General features: G+C 36.7%; 1 pseudogene; it reads right to left on the bottom strand.

Moving 5' to 3' along the window:
• Nucleotides 1-14,967: 14,967 nt before the first annotated feature.
• LOC107966949 (small nuclear ribonucleoprotein G-like) lies at nucleotides 14,968-15,187 on the bottom strand (annotated as a pseudogene).
• Between the last annotated feature and the right edge of the window lie 3,128 nt (nucleotides 15,188-18,315).

Genomic DNA, 18,315 nt, shown 5'->3' with positions numbered 1-18,315 from the left:
CAGGTAAGCTTGCGTTCATTTATTACCTACTCTGTAAAATCATCCTCAACCCCTAAACTGGAAATTATCACTTACTCTTGGCTCACCCGCACTTTAGACATATGTCTCACTCTGACGCTATTGCATGATAATTAGTCACATGATGGACTGCTCCAAGGAGGGTTGCCTCCTTGAGATCAAGGAAATCAATGCTTCATAGTCGTGTTTATATTACTTAGTACCAGGTAAGGGGCCTGTCACGTGGACATTTTGTACTTTTTGAACAAATACTGTAACAAATAAATGAGTGGGAGAGAGAAAAAGAAAGAAACTTAAATAAATATTAATAAATAAACTAATATTTATTTGGTGAAACATTTCAAAATATAAAAGTACTTGTCCGTGAGTCCAAATTTGTATAATTACAACCCTCAACAATTCATGGCAAAGGAAGAAGTCATCCTACGAGTTTATTCATTTCATTCTTCATGTTTCTAGTATATCTAGGCACCTTTTAAGAAATGAACTTCAGGCCTATTTCACTTTTTCTGAACTCCAAAGATTATATGTATTGTTCTCTCTGATATATTAAAATATTGACATATAATAAATATATAATAAACATTGCATAATATAAAATATTCAACTATAATATATTAATATTATATATTATAATATTAATTATATATTATGTATTTAGTGTATTATATATATATTAAAAGTTATTATATTCCAATATAATAAATAAATATTCCCACAACAAATAATGCCAAGTATTCAATGTTGGAACTGACAAATATTTACCTTTAATCAGGCCAAATACTGGATTATCTCATCACCTAGTTCAATATTATTTATTTATGCTTCTGTCTTTCCAAAATGGCTACTTCAATTTAAAAGAATTTAAATTTTCTGAAGAAAAGAAGATTTGAGGGTATGATATGCTTTAGCTGTGTGTCCCCATTCAAATCTCATGTTAAATTATGATCCTCAGTGTTGGAGGAGGGACCTGGTGGGAGGTGATTGGATCATGGGGACCGATTTCCCCCTTGCTCACTCTGATAGTGAGTGAGTGAGTTCTCACGAGATCTAGCTGTCTAAAGTGTGTAGCACTTCCGCCTTTGCTTTCTCTCTCTTGTTGCATGTGAAGATGTATGTGCTTGTTTCCACTTTGTCCTCCTGATATGATTTTAAGTTTCCTGAGGCCTCCCCAGCCATGCTTACAGCCTGTGGAACTGTAAGTCAATAAACCTGGTTTCTTCATTAATTACCCAGTCTCAGGTAGTTCCTTATAGCAGTGTGGGAATGGACTAATACAGGATAATTCGAAGACAACTAGGTTTTCTCTTTTCATGAGAGAGGGCTGAAATAGAATGACATGTTATTTCAGGTTTATTTAACACATATCCTTAAGTTCTTTACGTGATAAATCACAAAATACCTTTAAAAGCACTTATTTCCCTCTGGCAGATTTTAATATTCAAATTTTACATGACAGGACATGACATAGAAAACACAATCCAATTTGACATCTGAGGAGAGTGGCATGAGAAAAGAGCTCTTTGGAAATAGAGATAAAGAGAAATAAGGGGTCTTGGTCTCCACTTCTGATACTTCCAGTACTCCCATGATCTAGGACAATACACTATTTTTTAAAGTTTATCTTTAACAGACAGAGTCTCACTATGTTGCCCAGTCTGGACCTGAACCCCTGAACTCCAAAGAGCTCTTCTTCATGCCTTCCCTGTTCCTGTTATTAGCACTGCTATTATTTGAGTCATGAGTTGGAAACATTCCCATCATTTTTGATACCCTTAAGGTCCCTGCCACCCTCGTTCTATGTGTCGAGCCAGGCCCTGTTGATGCTTCCTCAATGGTGTCTCCCTCATTCATTCCCTCCTGTCAGACTCACTGTCAACGTCCACACTCAGAACTTCCTCTTTTGCCTGAAACATCGCTGCTGGCCCAGGCTTCTCTCTTCTCAATGAGGCATCACAGACATTGTTCACAGGTCCTCCCGCCTCAGCCTCCTGAGTAGCTGAGACTACAGGCACATGCCACCATGCCTGGCTTAGGACAAACACTCTGAGTTTTGACTCCCTTGTCTACAAAGTGAGGAAGTCGAAATTGGTGATATATAGTCTTTTGTGGTTGTAAAACAGTCTATGCTTTAAATTTTAAGGATATCTTTCATAGATATTCGAGTAAACTTTTCTGAGAAAAAGAAATTGGCCATTTTGGCTTCCTACCTCACAATGAGGCTGATGCCATAACCACAAAACTACCTGAAAATGGGATTATTTCCTGTGACCTGTGCTGTCTCAGTGTTCATCATAGTCAGGTGGCGACTCTTGGAACCACCCAGAAAGAAGCTTCTCTCTTGGAGTAGGATATCCTTAGGCAATTTTAGGAATAGAGACTGACTTGAATTGCAACTAAATTAACTAAAGAATCAGTGTGTCTTGATGAGTAAAGGGATGAGTTGTGTCCAGTAAAATCTGAGACCTTGCCGTGTCATGAATACCAGTTATTTTGAAATGACAGAAACAGATCAGCTCTTTCCCACATTGTGAAAGGGATAATGAAAGCAATAACAAGGAGCCAAAGATTGTAAGCTTCACCTTAAAGGAGGAAGTCCCACCCTTGGGCTGAGAGACTCCTAAGAATGGAATTGGATCAGTTGATAGAAGATAAAGGGCTCAATTTAAAAAGAAATCTTCTAATAGGAAGAATGTTCCCAAACTACAACTTATTATTTCAGTAATATTATCATAGGGACATCACTGGTTGTAAACAGGGCTTTAGGGATTTAAATATAGATTCCTCCCTCAGGGAGACTACAGTCTAGTAGAAGTTGTATGGCATATATTAGTAAATAAAGAACTCTAAAGCTGGATAGAAGGTAAAATTTATGAACCAAGTAGAAAGGTAATAAATCCAATGTCATAGGCAATGTTCAAGGAGAGGCTATATGACTATCTGGGATGACGTAAGAGAGATTTATTCATTGGGTAGAAAGTTAAACTACATGACCTTCAGGATTCAGTTCTTTCCAACAAATGCTTTGTGGTTTTATTAAGACTATCACTACAGTAAGGATTTTTAAAAAGGACTGTCTGATTTTCTCATTCATTGACATCTCAGTTTAATGTTTGTTTTCTCTTGCAGAAATGTATCTCTATTATATACTATCATTTCCCAACAGTAGTTCTTAGAACAAACACTCTTAATTAATTTGCTTAAAACGTGTCTGAGGATTCAATGAGTTAGAAAAAGCCAACAGAGTATATTTAAAATTATTTCTAAAGGGCAGACACGAACTTTTTTCAATATAGTCATGATGGACTTTTTTAAAGGAAATTTTAATTATTGGACTAATATAATAAACTTACATACATCTATAATTTCTATTCACTTTTCATACTATTTTAGCCTTAAGATTAATTGTTCAGAATCTTATTTCGCAGTCACTCAACTTTTATTGACTTCAATATTGACGGAGTTGGTACAAGTTATAAAGCTTTATGTGGCATGATATATAATTAAAATACTTTGTCTCATAACTTATATTAATGGGTGCATGTCAGAGAATGTCTATTCGCCTCTGAGAAGAATGTAAACCCACATTAATTAATTTATTGTGAAAAAGCCTATCGGGGCCATTAACCACCTTGTCTTTGCCTTACCTAGCAAAGCGCTAGCAGCCACAGGCCGAGGTTGAAAGCATGAGCACTCTAGGCTTGGCCTAATCTACTCTCATGTAGACGTCCATTAAATATTCAGCTAGCCTACTGGGTAAATTTTTCAAGATGGAATGCCACTAGATTAGATTAAAATAAATTTGAAAAATGTATCAGTAGAAACTATCTTTTCTTTGAATTACCTACTAGCAACTTTGATGAGCACTTTGAAGAGTCCCAAAATTTCTCCAAATGTATTCACCATTGCTTAAGTTAACTTATTTTATTCACATAAGAAATATTTTCTTTTACTTTCAAAGTAAAAGTAATAGTAATTTTATTTCTAAATTATTGTAGTAAGGGAGCCTCTCACTATTATTCCCAAATACTCATACATCATTTCAGCTGAACAGTAGTGGGTATGGTCTAACTGTTTTTAGAACACTGAGTTATAAATATAAATATAAACAAGTAGCAAGATCTGGTCCATTGTTTAGAGGTCAAGATACTTTGTCAGGATGCCCAAGAGTGATAAGTCTCTAGTGACTTATTTAGTTACCCAAACTGACAAGAAGCTGCTACATAAGGCAGAAAGAAAATGTAACAATGTATAAGGAAAAGATTCACTTCTGAAGAGACAAGATACTCTGGTGCCTGGTAATTACAGTCTCTCCTAAGGCCAGATCAGGAATGTTCCTGTTGCTTGGTGAGTGTCTCATCTGATCAAGGACAGCTAGTTAAATGATATTTATAGTCACTGTTATCAGTCTAGGAAAAGATAATGCATCTCTCTCCACAGTAACAATATCCTTGAGGCCCTTGGTCTGGGTACATTTTTCCTCTAGACAGTGCTGGAGACACTCTGACAAATTCTTACTCTTTGGACTCTCTATTTATAAAAATCATATAGATTATTCTCTTTAATATAGTCTTTCATCAAAGGATGACAGAGCACCATATAGAGGCTTAGGTCAAGGCAGAGGTCACTCATTCAAATGCCTACAGAAGCCAGCCAATCACGTAAATCAGTGAGGCAGATTAGATGTCAGTTTAGTTAAGTGCCAGAAAACAACCAAAATTACTTTATGATCTGTATGTTCTCATTTATAAGTGGCAGCTAAGCTATGAACATGCAAAGACATACAGAGTGATATAATGGACTTTGGAGACTCAGAAGTGGGAGGGTAGGAAGGGAGTGTGGGATAAAAGTACTATATATTGGGTACAACATACACGACTCAGGTGACAGGTGCACTAAAATCTCAGAATACACCACTATATAATTCATACAACTCATAACCACTTGTACCCCAAAAGCTATTGAAATTTTTAAAAATACTGTATGTTTTTTGAATAATGACAAAAGCATGTAACATAGCACAAACAAACATATGACAGAGAGATATTTGACATTTTAAAGTAAAAACAATATTGAAAAAATAGACGTATTTCATTATTGAAGTTTTCTTTCACAATTTGTTACTCCTTGCCATTGTAATCTATCATTAGACATCACTGTCAGGCCATGAAACCTAAACCACAAATTATTCAGCTTGGAACAATAATTTGATTGGCCTAGTTTCATGTGCAAAAACAGAGTAGACTAACATTGATACTATTTAACATGTATAGGCTCTGTTTGTACAATCATCGTTATCTACAGATATATGTTCAGCTCTGGAATTTCAACAGCAATGTATTTAGTTTTTAGTTATTCATTGCTTTGCATTTAAAAACTTCAATTTGTAGCCCCTTTGTTCATAGTATCAATAACAAACTAGAAAGGTAAACTTAAGCAGTGTTAATGTATTTTCATAAAGCTGGAAGTCAGAGAAACCTTTTGGAATTTTGTTTTAATCTCTACAGTTTTGATAATGTAGTTCAGGCTATGACTCTCATTTGAGGAAAATGATTGTAGTATAGGCTACTGGGCCAAGTTATTTCTTGCCAAATTAGTTTCTATAAGGTGTATTAGTCTGTTCTCACCCGAGACTAGGTAATTTATAAAGAAAAGAGTTTTAATTGACTCACAGTTCCAAATGGCTGGGGAAGCCTCAGGAAACTTATGATCAGGGTAAAAGGCACCTCTTCACAGGGCGGCAGGAGAGAGAATGAGTGCCAGCAGGGGAAATGCCAGATGCTTGTAAAACCATCAGATCTCCTGAGAACTCAGTCACTATCATGAGACCAGCATGGGGGAAACCACCCTCATGATCCGATTGCCTCGCACTGGGTCCCTCCCATGACACATGGGGATTATGGGGCTTAAAATTCAAGATGAGATTTGGATGGGGACACAGCCAAACCATATCAAAAGGCATCATCTGTTTGTGAATGCCTTTGCAGGGAAATATTCAAAGTCTATAGGTTCTAATATCAGCCAAAATAATTAAATACTTTGATTCACTTTTCATTGTCAGGGATTGCTTAGGGATTTTCTCTTGAATGATATAAAAGTGTCCAGAAATATCTCACAGCATTCAGCCACAGAAGTTCATGTACTACAACAGGCAACCATACATGTAATTCATAAAAAGAAGCCCTGGAGTATCTGGATTTCAGCCATGGGATTTTATTCTGTTCACATTGTCAATTACCACACATTCATACTATATTACCTTTTAAATTCTTTGGCACAAGGCACTTCCTGCAAAATGACATAATTAGGAGATCTAAATTCTATGTCTCTTGGATAATGTAGCCTTCTTGAATTTGGGTTTTCACATTAACACTATTCATTGCAGGAGGTGAGTCACAGTGACTGGTTTTGACCAATTGATGATGCATTTTGCAAAACGTTTCTAGCAACAAAGATAAGTCATTTGCTGAGTTCCAGTTAGGGCCTCTCACCTTCTGACACAAAAATTCTGATCAATGTCACCGATTACATATTGCTAACTAGGTGATATTATTTATATATGTGCTTTCATCATCTGCAATAAAAATGCTGCAACCAATTTAATTGTTTTCATATGACTTGTCTGTAAGTATTCAGAAGTAACTTCAATATACTTGTCAACAGTATTTCCAGTAAAATGAAGTTTACAAATGCTTATCTCAGTGAAAGACACACAATTTCTGCTGTATTCTATGATGCTCTTTCATAAACTTGCTATGTGTAAAAGCTTTTGATATCTGGGGATTTTTTTCAGTTAATATAGAACCTAATTTATATTAGCATCAGATATTTCATTCATAGTTAAAAACAATTGCTTGCTGAAATTTCAGTCCTTTTTGCAGTCTAAGTTCTTCATTCCCTCATTTTCTCCATATCCTAGACATATTATTATGGTTTAATTCATACTGGCCTCTTAAACTGTGGTTCTTTCAATACAGTCATCTTTTATTTGCATATTACACACGGAGGAATATTCTTTATTTCGTCAAAGAAAGATGCTCTTTTCCACTGTGCCTGAATTAAGCTTCTTTTTTCCGCATCCAGTAGAGATATGAGTATACGGCAGCAATTCTCTATTCTAGGAGAAACAAGTGCAAGGGGCAAGTGAAATCAGCCTCAGCATTAGAGACAATAGGGAGTGACGGTGCTTGTGGCTAACGAGAGAGCAAATGAACCATCGAAGGGAACAGCTGCTGCTGCTCCACATAAAAGAGATGGCTGATAGTTTCCACGCAGGAATGTACTTTCAGTATTGTCAAGATTGATTTGTTTTTAAAAGAAGCTAAAATATAGTTCAATTAAAAAAAGCAACAGGCCGAGCACAGTGGCTCACACCTGTAATTTCAACACTTTGAAAGGCCAAGGCAGGCAGATCACCTGAGGTCAGAAGTTGGAGACCAACCTGGCCAACATGGTGAAACCCCATCTCTACTAAAAATACAAAATTAGCCAGGCATGGTGGTGCGTGCCTGTAATCCCAGCTGCTTGGGAGGCTGAGGCAGGAGAATCACTTCAACCCGGGAGGCGGAGGTTGCAGTGAGCCAAGATGACACCATTGCACTCCAGCCTGGAAGTTTTGCTCCAGAAAGAGCAAAACTTCGTCAAAAAACATAAACAAAAGAAAACAAACAGAAAACACTACAGATCAACAGGACAGATAGAACAGGTCAGCCAGTTAGATTAGCCTTATTAGGCAGTCAGTATGCACTCTCTGTATTAAAATTTTCCATAATTTCATAGAATTCTACTTTTCTAAAATTATGCCAATCACTTTGAATGGAACACTATATATTGTCCAACACTTCAAATGTTTGCAAAAATTTTTATAGATGGCATAATATGAATTTCTTATTTTTATTATCCCAACAGGCTCTCCCTACTGGTAGACATGTCAGTGGCATAACCCTGCATCCACTATCATAGAGATGATGTTCTGTGGATGCTGCCTTGCCACAGATGTGGGACTTCTGGATACGCACATGACCTAGGTCAGGCCAGTCAGAACCTCCTCAGGTTTTTGTTTAAACACTTGAAGGATACTCTCTTCTCTTACGACTCACTACCTGAAAGTACAATGAAGTCTAGAATTGTTTATAGTCATTTTCGCCGACACACGGAAAAATTTACCTTAAAATGGTGCCAACATGGAGGAAGAGAGCAAAGCCAAAAACCAGAGAAAAAGGTCATAATAACATTCAAACTGCACAATCCAGACATTTCTAAAGCCAGAATTTTCCTTGATCTTCCTCATTACATAAACCAATATATTTTCTTTTTGGCTTAGGCTGCCTGCCCATTAGTCATGTAATAGCCATCTAGATGATCAGGTCCACTGTCATGGTATTACAGCACTTGTGTTTAAGTAACCTTTAGTGTACTTAATAATGACCCCACATCACAAGAGTACTATTCCTGATTTATGGATTAAACTATCATAGGTGTACTGGTATAGGAAAAATCATAGTATGTATAAAGTTCAGTACTATCCAAGGTTTTGGGCATCCACTGGGGGTCTTAGAATATATCCTTGCAGATAAGGGGGTGGCTACTGTATTCAGAAGCACAGAGGGTTCTACTCTACCGGTTGGGTGACCAACTCTCCCAGTTCTATTATTGACATCCCCAGTGGGTAGTCTCAGGCAATTCGTTGAACTGCTCATTTTTTTTTTCACACATAAAATGGAGAAAATAATACCTATCAAACCAGTTTCACATTTTTTGAAGTATCACATGGAATAGTGAATATGTAGGGTACATAAGCTTTTAAAATTCCTTAACAAATTTAACACATGATTAATAAAGCTTTTAGTAGTTTGTAGAATGATCAATGTGTGGAAGACATTAGTCTACTTAACAAAATAGACCAAATTTGTTTTAGAAGAGTAATCACTGTAATGGAATTTCTCATCTTAAAAATACACTAGCTTAAAGGATTTCTAGGGGAAAAAAAAGCAACTAAAACCAGGATAATGTTTATACTATATATTGTCTTAATTGATAGCCTTATAGTGAACTAATTTTAAACAATTAATGTGTGAAAATGAAAAATGATGACATCTAAATGTTCATTGTGTAAAGACAAAGGGACTTAGTCAATCTAAGCTAGAAAATATGAAAATTTACACTTTTAGTATGTTCTGCTCTACAGAAACAGTGGTATTTCTGATTTCTGAACATCTTTTAAAATGATCTTTTATTCTAATAGGATCTTTTCCCCTTTCATTAACTTCGAAGATAAACTTAGACTTTTAGGTAAAATAAGTACCAAATGAATAAAACAGTGATGTATCATCAATATATAACACACTAATCTTAAATAATAGTATTCTAAAATGTTTTAGTCTTTCATACAACAATGAACAGGTCTTTTTTTCTCAAAATCAATGTGCTCTGTAATATGTTGCTTAGCTACTGTTGCCAAGTATTTTTCTGTTTTATTTTTCTTGAAAAGGAATATTGTATCATATAATCTTTGGGCTTCTCTTGCCCTACCTTAACTTCTGTTCTGTCTATACAAATCTAAGAATCTACACATATATGTTTTTATTTTAAAAAAAGAATTATATATGAAAGTGGTTAGAATTTAAATGGATTCAAATGTTTACATTATGTTTCAAATCCTCACAAATGAAAAGTTTGGGTTTATAGCCCATACTATTCAGTTATTCTCTCCACTTTTGCATTTATGGCCATTTATAAAATGTATAAATAAAACATGAAATACCAAAGGCTAAGCAAAAGTGATTCCATCATTTAAGAAATACATGATGAAAATATATTCCATTATTTTAAAAATACAAAACTGTAATAACTTTCCCCAATTGTCTTTTTCTGACTCTTCAAAATCAAGTGTGGACCTAAAATGGAACAGTCTTTCCTCAACTCTATTACTGTAAAAGAAAATGATTTTCCTCCACTTATTTAAAAAAATAATAATGTGTTCTGGTCACCTCTCAGTTGTTGGCTCCTAAGTAGTAGAAAACAAGGTTGTGCACAAGGCTAACTCCCCTATTACACTGTGAGTTCTTCAAGGGCAGGGCCTTGTTTTGCTCATCCTGTTACCTCCAGCACCTAGCACAGTGCATGAGAATGAGGAGGCGGAGCTCAGTAAGAGTGTCGAAGGAATTGATGAATGATGAAAGGCCAATGGTTAGGATTCTATTTGTAGAAATGGCCAGAAATACCCTAAGAAGGGAAATAAAGACACCATCTCATCAGCTATGACTGCAGTGTAACCCCTAAGGAAAAAATAAGAGGAAGCATTGTTACCAATTATTTTAAATACATAGTAAAAATCACCCTAAAATTTTCATCCGTCTACTGAGATCTCAAATGTTGGGTGTGTATGACTGACTACAGGATAGGATGAAAGAAATACCATGAGATTAGAAACTAAAAAAAATTTTGCATGCCAAGGACCATTTTGATCAATGTTGGGAAATTTTGTTCCTTTTGAATTCCTGTGTTGTATATATGGATATTCAATATTTTGGAACAAGTTAGGGTTAGAATTGTTTTCTCTCCAGTGAAGGGCTACATGGAAGCATAGGCTTATCTTCCATCTGTTTTCCAGAGCCGAGGGTGGGATTGTATTGAGAAGAAAACTGGGCCAGAAAGGGCAGATAAACTCATTTTCAGTACTCCTGACCTTCATCCTGGTACTCACATAGATCCTTTGGTTTAAAATGAGCACTTTGGGACACACTGATGAGTTTGATGTTGATCAGTATATGCCCCAGGATTTCCTTGATGACTTTCCTTTGTGCAAAAGAAATGGTGGTCCCTGAGCAGTTTATGGAACCCACTCATGTATTTTAATAAGTAAGACCTTCCATCATCATTATTTCACTGAGAGTAGCACCACTGATTATCACAGCCATAATATCAGACATTGCTGAGAGCATGTTCCTTCAAAAATGGAACCAAGAGCTGTGTTGCTTATGTTAAAGACCTGTATATCTCCTTCAGCATTTCATTTTTTTCCATTTCTTAGATGACTCAGGGCAAAGTCTGATATGAAATTACCAATAAAATCTGACTGAACTCATCCCAAGTAATATCCCCAGCCAGTGAAACCACACAATAACTAACACATCACAATAACAAAGAGAATTCTCATACTAATTTTGTCCATATTACACTGGCAGAAAGCTGTTGCCCACAGTCAGCAGAATGCAGAAAATGTATGCAAGAGAATACAAGGAGATGAGCCAAATCTGGCTCTGGCTGTGTGATATCTAAAGTTTTATCTATAAATAAGTGTACAATGTGTACATTTTCTCAGGAACTGCTACTTTAAGTGAACCTGCCATTAGGGTGAAGACTCAGCAATATTATAATGTTCCTGACTGGATGTGAATATTCATGTGATCTTGACTATAAAATTATCTTACTCAAGGGGTCTAGACAAAGAATAGGCTTCAGGCTAGGAGGACATTGCAGTAGTCCTCAGAAACGGTCATGCCTGAGCTAGGAATACTGCAGTTCTTGACAGTTAGTCAACAGTGAACACTTCCTCACGTGGTCCATTGCAATGATCAACACCATAGCTGATATTGTTAGAAATGCTGTAGAAAACAACAGCAACCTAGGCAGGGAGACAGCTTAGAAAAGTGTCTTGGGAAAGAAGTGACTCATACTATTAAGAATCCGGATCCAATAAACTGGTAATAATGCAAGTTCAATAAACAAGTTGTCAACAAATTTTCTAAAATATAATCTGAGACACTAAGAGTTTATACATAGAAGCCAGTCTAATTTTATCTGGATTCAGACGTTACACAGTTTACTTGAAAGCTAAAAAGTGTATGTCTAATTATAAGGAGAAAAAAACTGAAAACCAACCAAAGCAATAAACAAATGAAGCCTCACACTAGTGGGGCAACCCCAGTGGGCTACACCAACTCCCTTCAAAAGCGTTCCAAACCTAAAACTGCAGGAACATGTTGAGAGGCCACCAGTGACCCATCAAATAAGAACCTAAGCACCCGTATTTACTGCTTACAAGCTACTCAGTTTTTACCACATTTTTGTTCAATAAATATAAACTACTGCCGAAGTATTTTATAGCTCACTAGAAAAAATTTGTTCCATGATTTTAAATTCACCATCACAGAGATGCCTTCCAGAATATCAAGCAGGTACTGAGTTCTGAATTCGTGCCAGAACATTAAAAACACAAACCACACTTTCTTCTGCTTTACATTAAGAAATCAGTGCTGAGAAAGCAAACACTTATCCTTAAAGGACAATGTCATCTACAAAAAATGCGACCCCCAAGGGAAGCCCTTGAGTCTGTCTCAGAGTCAAGAAATTGTAGATTTGTGTCTATAATTATGTCTATATAATTTATATCGATTACAAACTCCTTTCTGGACTACAAGAGGGATATACATGTTTTGGACTTATGGACAGAGTGAAGCTATGTGAGAGGTTTAGTGTGAATGGTTGAGCCTGGTGGAAGGTAAGAAAAGGGTGACTGGATAGATAGGACTTGATCTTTCTGACAGGAATGGCAAGGAGAACCTCAGCCTTATTCACATGGAATCAGATGCCAGTGCCTTACCGGAGAGGAGGGATCCAGAAGAGAACGTCCAAGTTCAGGGATATATCCCTTCGTGGCCTGGATTTCAGGACAGAACCCAGTGCCCTCCCTCCCCCTAACAAGAGAGGAGACAAGGGAGAGGCAAGAGAACCAAACTCTAGAGATTTATGGGGAAAAACATTACCAAACAGCAAACAGAGATACAGCAGTGTAATCCACACCTTCCTACAAGAGTGCAATCCAAAAGTGTGAAAAATAAAATAATTATCTTTGGCTCTGAGCAATCAGCAACAAAATAGATCTTTATGGCACAATCATACTTGCTTGCAATTGACAGATCACTAGATAAAATAGTTTCTGATGCTGTGTCCTAGTGAAAGAATCAGGTTTTTTCAGTTGATATTCGGCAGTCAGTGAACTAACGGGTTATCTGAATTGCCCTTGCAATTGCATCCAGTAGATGGTCAAGCTCAAAGGATGATGCAGACAACAAAGATTATCACATGGAAGAAGACTGGCATTGACACCAGCTTTCTCGTCAATCCACGGGCACATGCGTTCCATATTAAGCATCACGATCTGTCCAGTAAAGACAAGTGGGATGATGGCTCATTCCTACTTCAGCTCCAAAGAAACTTAGAGAGTTCCCAAGACATTCTGAAGGCTGCTCTCCGCCTGTACCTACCCTTCACTCATTTTTAACAAGTTGGTCTTTGAAAAGAAGCCTGGATTGGGACAAGGCTTGTTTTCTGCAACAAATATTGAGGAATTCCACTCTGAAATACACAATACCATGTGTAGGTGGGCAACAGCTCTGAAAAGGCCAACTCAAAAATGTCTTTCCCAAGGAACTCAACAATACCAGAACCATTAAGAGTATTCCTCAGCTTTAGCTGACTTCTGGAATCACTTGGGGAGCTTCAGTGCTTTGGCAGCAGTTTTTGTTTGCTTGTTTGTTTTGTTTCATTTTAGCTTTTGTTAAAAATGTACATGAAGATGTTTGAAGATGGAATAAAATATATAAGGATACAGATCATTAGAATGCTAACATTCACCTACCTAGAAATAGACGGGAGCTTCCTCAATTTGGTAAAAGGCATTAAAAAACAAGCCACAGTTAGCATCATACTTAATGGTGAAACAATAAATCCTTTCCCCGGGAACAGGGGAAGGATGTTTGCTCTCACCGCTTGTGTTCAACAGTGAACTAGAAGTTCTTGCCAGCCCATTTAGGCAAGAAGACGAAACAAATGGCATCTAAATTGGAAAAGGAGTTTCAAATTTGTCACTATTTACAGATGACATCAGTGAGTATGTAAAAAAAAATATCCTATGGAATCTTCATAAAAATCTAGTAGAATTAGATTTCTACTAGAATTTAGCAAGATCACAAGGTACACAAGCAATATTAAAAATTAAATGTATTTGTATACACTGGCAATGAACAATTATAAAATTAAATTTAAAGTGATACTAAGTATAAAGTCACCAAAATCACAAAGTATTTTAGAAAATATCTTACAAAAAAGATGTATAAGACTTCTACAATGAGAAGTACAAAATGTTACTAAAATTTTAAAACGCCTAAATAAATGCAGATACGTATTATGTTCATAGATTGGAATGTCCAGTATTGAATGTTGATTTTTCTCTAGTTTAATCTATAAACTCAATGAAACTCCTAGTAAAATACTATCAGGGCTTTTTGTGAGGAAATACACATGCAGATTCTAAAATTTATATGAAAATGCAAAGGATTCAAAATAGCCAAAACGGTTTTGAAAGATAAGCGGAGTTGGTAGAATTGCACTGCCTGATTTCAAGGCTTACTACTTAAAGCTACAGTAATCAAAACACCAAGGTATTGACACAAACGCAGACATATAGAGGCCGGGCGCGGTGGCTCAAGCCTGTAATCTCAGCACTTTGGGAGGCCGAGGTGGGCAGATCACCTGAGGTCAAAAGTTTGAGACCAGCCACGACGAAACCCTGTCTCTACTAAAAGTACAAAAATTAGCCGGGAGTGATGGTGGGCGCCTGTAATCCCAGCTGCTCAGGAGGCTGAGGCAGGAGAATTGCTTGAACCCGGGAGACGGAGGTTGCAGTGAGCCAAGATCGTGCCACTGCACTCCAGCCTGGGCGACAAGAGTGAGACTCCGTCTAAAAAAAAAAAAGACAGACATATAAATCACTGGAACAGAAGAAAGAGGCAGGAAATATATATGACTAATTGATTTGTTTTACTATCATAAAAGTATATTTAACCAAAAGTTTAATATGAAAACATAAATGACCCAATTTTTACATAAAAATAAAACAGGCCCCTTGGAGAGGGGGCATGGATTTCCCTGCTGAACAGCCATTGTTTATACTCGTCACAAGGCTTCTAACATGATGATACTATTTCCATATTACTACCTTTCCAATTTTGTTCTGTTGATCACTAGTTGCCATCTCCACACATTCATCTATCACAAGATTCGTAAAGTGATCAAATCCCTGCAATATTCCTTTGACATGTCTGCCACCATTTAATTTCAATAACTTCTTGTCCATAAGTTGTTTCAACTTGGGAGAGTGAGCTTTGCTGACTGATTTTTGACCAAAGCAATCTAACGGAGAACAGGGAAGTCTTTCTAAAAAACAAATTGCTCAAAAAAATTGAATATTCACATGAAAAAAATAATAAACCCCTTTCTCACTACATACACAAGAATTAACTTGAGATAGATTATAGACCTTGATAAAGTTTGGATGTTCGTCCTTCCAAATCTCGTGTTGAAATGTGATTTCCAATGTTGGAGGTGGGGCCTGGTGGGAGGTGTTGGGGTCACGGAGACAGATCCCTCATGAACGGCTTGGTGCCATCTCCATGGTAATGAGTAAGCTCTCGCTCTGAGTTCACATGAGATCTGTTTATTTAAAGTGCCTGGCACTTACCCCGTCTCTCTCTCTCACTTCTTTCACCGTGTGACATACCAGCTCTGCCTTCACTGTCCACTGTGATTGTAAGCTTCCAATACAGCCTGCAGAAACATGAACCAAAATAAACCACTTCTCTTGATAAATTACCCAGCCTCAGGTATTTCTTTAGAGCAACAAAAAAATGGACTAACTGAGACCTAAATGTAAAGCCAGAACCTGAAAGCTTTTAGAAAGAAAACATAAGAGAACATCTTAACAATTTTGGAGTAGACAGAGTTTTTGAACAGAGCACAAAAGGTACTAACCCTTAAAAAAAAAAATGGATAAAACGGCTTTCATTAAAATTAAACATTTCTATTCATCAAAAGATGTTATTTAGAAACTGAAAAGACAAGCTACAGACTGGGAAAATATTCGTAGCTCCTATAAATGGCATAGGTATATTCAGAGTATAAAAAGAAGTCCTATAAATTTAAAAATAAGTCTGAGTTTTTTAAATGGGCAAAATTCTTAAACAAACCCTTGGTAAAGGAAGTGATATCATTGGCCAGTAAGTACAGGAAAAGGTAGACAAAGCCCCAAGATGACAAAGTCATCAAGAAAATGCAAATCAAAACCACAATAAGATACTATTTCATACTCGATAGAATGGTGGGGAAAAAATTAAAAGATTGACCATGCTGATAAGAATGTGGAGTAACTGGAACTTTCATGCATTATTGGTAGGATTATAAAATAGTACAACTACTTTGGAGAATTATTTGGCACTTTCTTATAAAATAAGCATACACATATCAGCAATAACTCAGCAATTCAATTCCTAGGTATTTACCCAAGGTAAATGAAAACATGGTCACAAAAAGGCTTTTATAAGAATGTTCATAGCAGCCTTATGAATAGTGGCCCCAAACTTGAAACAACACGTGTCTATCCTCAGCAGAATGAATAAATCCATCACAGTATATTCTATAATAGCTTACCACTCAATAGTAAAAAAGAGTGGTAACAGCCACACAACATGGATGAATTTCAAAACTATTACATTTAATGAAAGAAGTCAAAACAGTTCATACTTGTATGTATGGTTTCATTTATATGAAGTTCGAGAACAGGAAAATAATCTTTGGTGATAGAAATCAGAGAGCAATTGTTGAGCAAGGGTAGGGGAGTGAATAATTGACTGGGAAAGAACATGGGGAAGCTTTTTTTTTTTTTTTTTTTTTTTGAGACGGAGTCTCGCTCCATCTCCCAGGCTGGAGTGCAGTGGCGCGATCTCGGCTCACTGCATCCTCTGCCTCCTGGGTTCAAACAATTCTCCTGTCTCACCCTCCCAAGTAGCTGGGACTACAGGCACCTACCACCACACCCAACTAATTTTTGAATTTTTAGTAGAGATGAGGTTTCACCTTTTTGATCAGGCTGCTCTCGAACTCCTGACTTCAGGTGATCCACCTGCCTCAGCCTCCCAAAGTGCCGGGATTACAGATGTGAGCCACCGTGCCCAGCCGGGGAAGCTTTTTGCAGTGATGGAATGCTCTATATTTTGTTCTGGGTGATGGTAGCTTTCACAAATATAGATATTTGCCAAAACTATTGATCACACCCGTTAGGATGGCCATTATTTAAAAACAAACAAAAAAACAAAACAAAACAAAACAAAAAAACAGAAGATAACAAATGTTGGCAAGGATGTGGAGAAATTGGAACTTTTGTGCATTGTTGGTGGGAATATAAAATGGTATACAGCTGCTTTTGAGGAACTACCATACTGTGGGAAAGAGTATGGTAGTTCCTCAAAAAATTAAACATAGAATTACTATGTGATCCAGTAATTCACTTCTGGGTATATACGCAAAATAATTGGAAGCAGGGAGTCAAACAAATACTGTACACCCCATGTTCAGAGTAGCGTTATTCATAGTAGTGAAAAGGGGGAGGCAACTCAAGTGTCCATTGACAGATGAATGGATTAAAAAATGTGGTATATACATTCTGTGGAATATTATTCAGCCTTAAAAAGAAAGAAAATTCCTACACATGAAACAACATGGATGAACCTTGAGACATTTTGCTAAGTTAAATAAGCCAGACACAAAAGATCAAATATTGTATAATTCCACTTAGATGTACCTAGAATAGTCAAATTTATAGAGACGCAGTAGAATGGTGTCTGATATGGGCTGGCAGTGGAGAATGAGGAGTTACTGTTTAATGGGTATACAGTTTCAGTTTGAGAAGATGAAGTTCTGGAGATGTAGTGGTGATGGTTGTACAACAATGTGAAAGTATTTAATGTCACTGAATAATATAGTTAAAATGGTTTAAAAGGCTAAATTTCATGTTGTCTATAGTTCATAACAATAATAAATTCATTGAAATGGACACTTAAGATTTGTACATTGTACTGGATGTTATATATACCTCAATTTAAAGTATTTTTTAAAAGAGAAAGAGAAATAATGCTGGAAAACAAAACAAAACAAACAAAAAACAAAAACAAAAACTGCTGCCAAAGCATTGAAGCTCCCCAAGTAATTCCAGTAGAAAGCAAAGGCTGAGAAGTACTCTTAATGGTTCTGGTATTGAGTTCCCTGGGGAGAACATTTTTCAGTTGGCCACAACATTTTTCTGTTGCCCATCTGCACACTGACTGCACTGCGTATTTCAAAGTGGAATTCCTCCATATTTGTGGCAGAAAACAATCCTGGTTCAACTTCAGGGTTCTTTTCAAAGACCAACTTGTTAAAAATGAGTGAAGCGTAGGTACAGGCAGAGCAGCCTTCAGAATT

This window comes from Pan troglodytes, chromosome 8 (assembly GCF_028858775.2).
Source record: "Pan troglodytes isolate AG18354 chromosome 8, NHGRI_mPanTro3-v2.0_pri, whole genome shotgun sequence".
NCBI lineage: Eukaryota > Metazoa > Chordata > Mammalia > Primates > Hominidae > Pan > Pan troglodytes.
The sequence above is the reverse complement of the archived record's forward strand: the minus strand, read 5'-3'. Positions and strand labels throughout refer to the sequence as shown.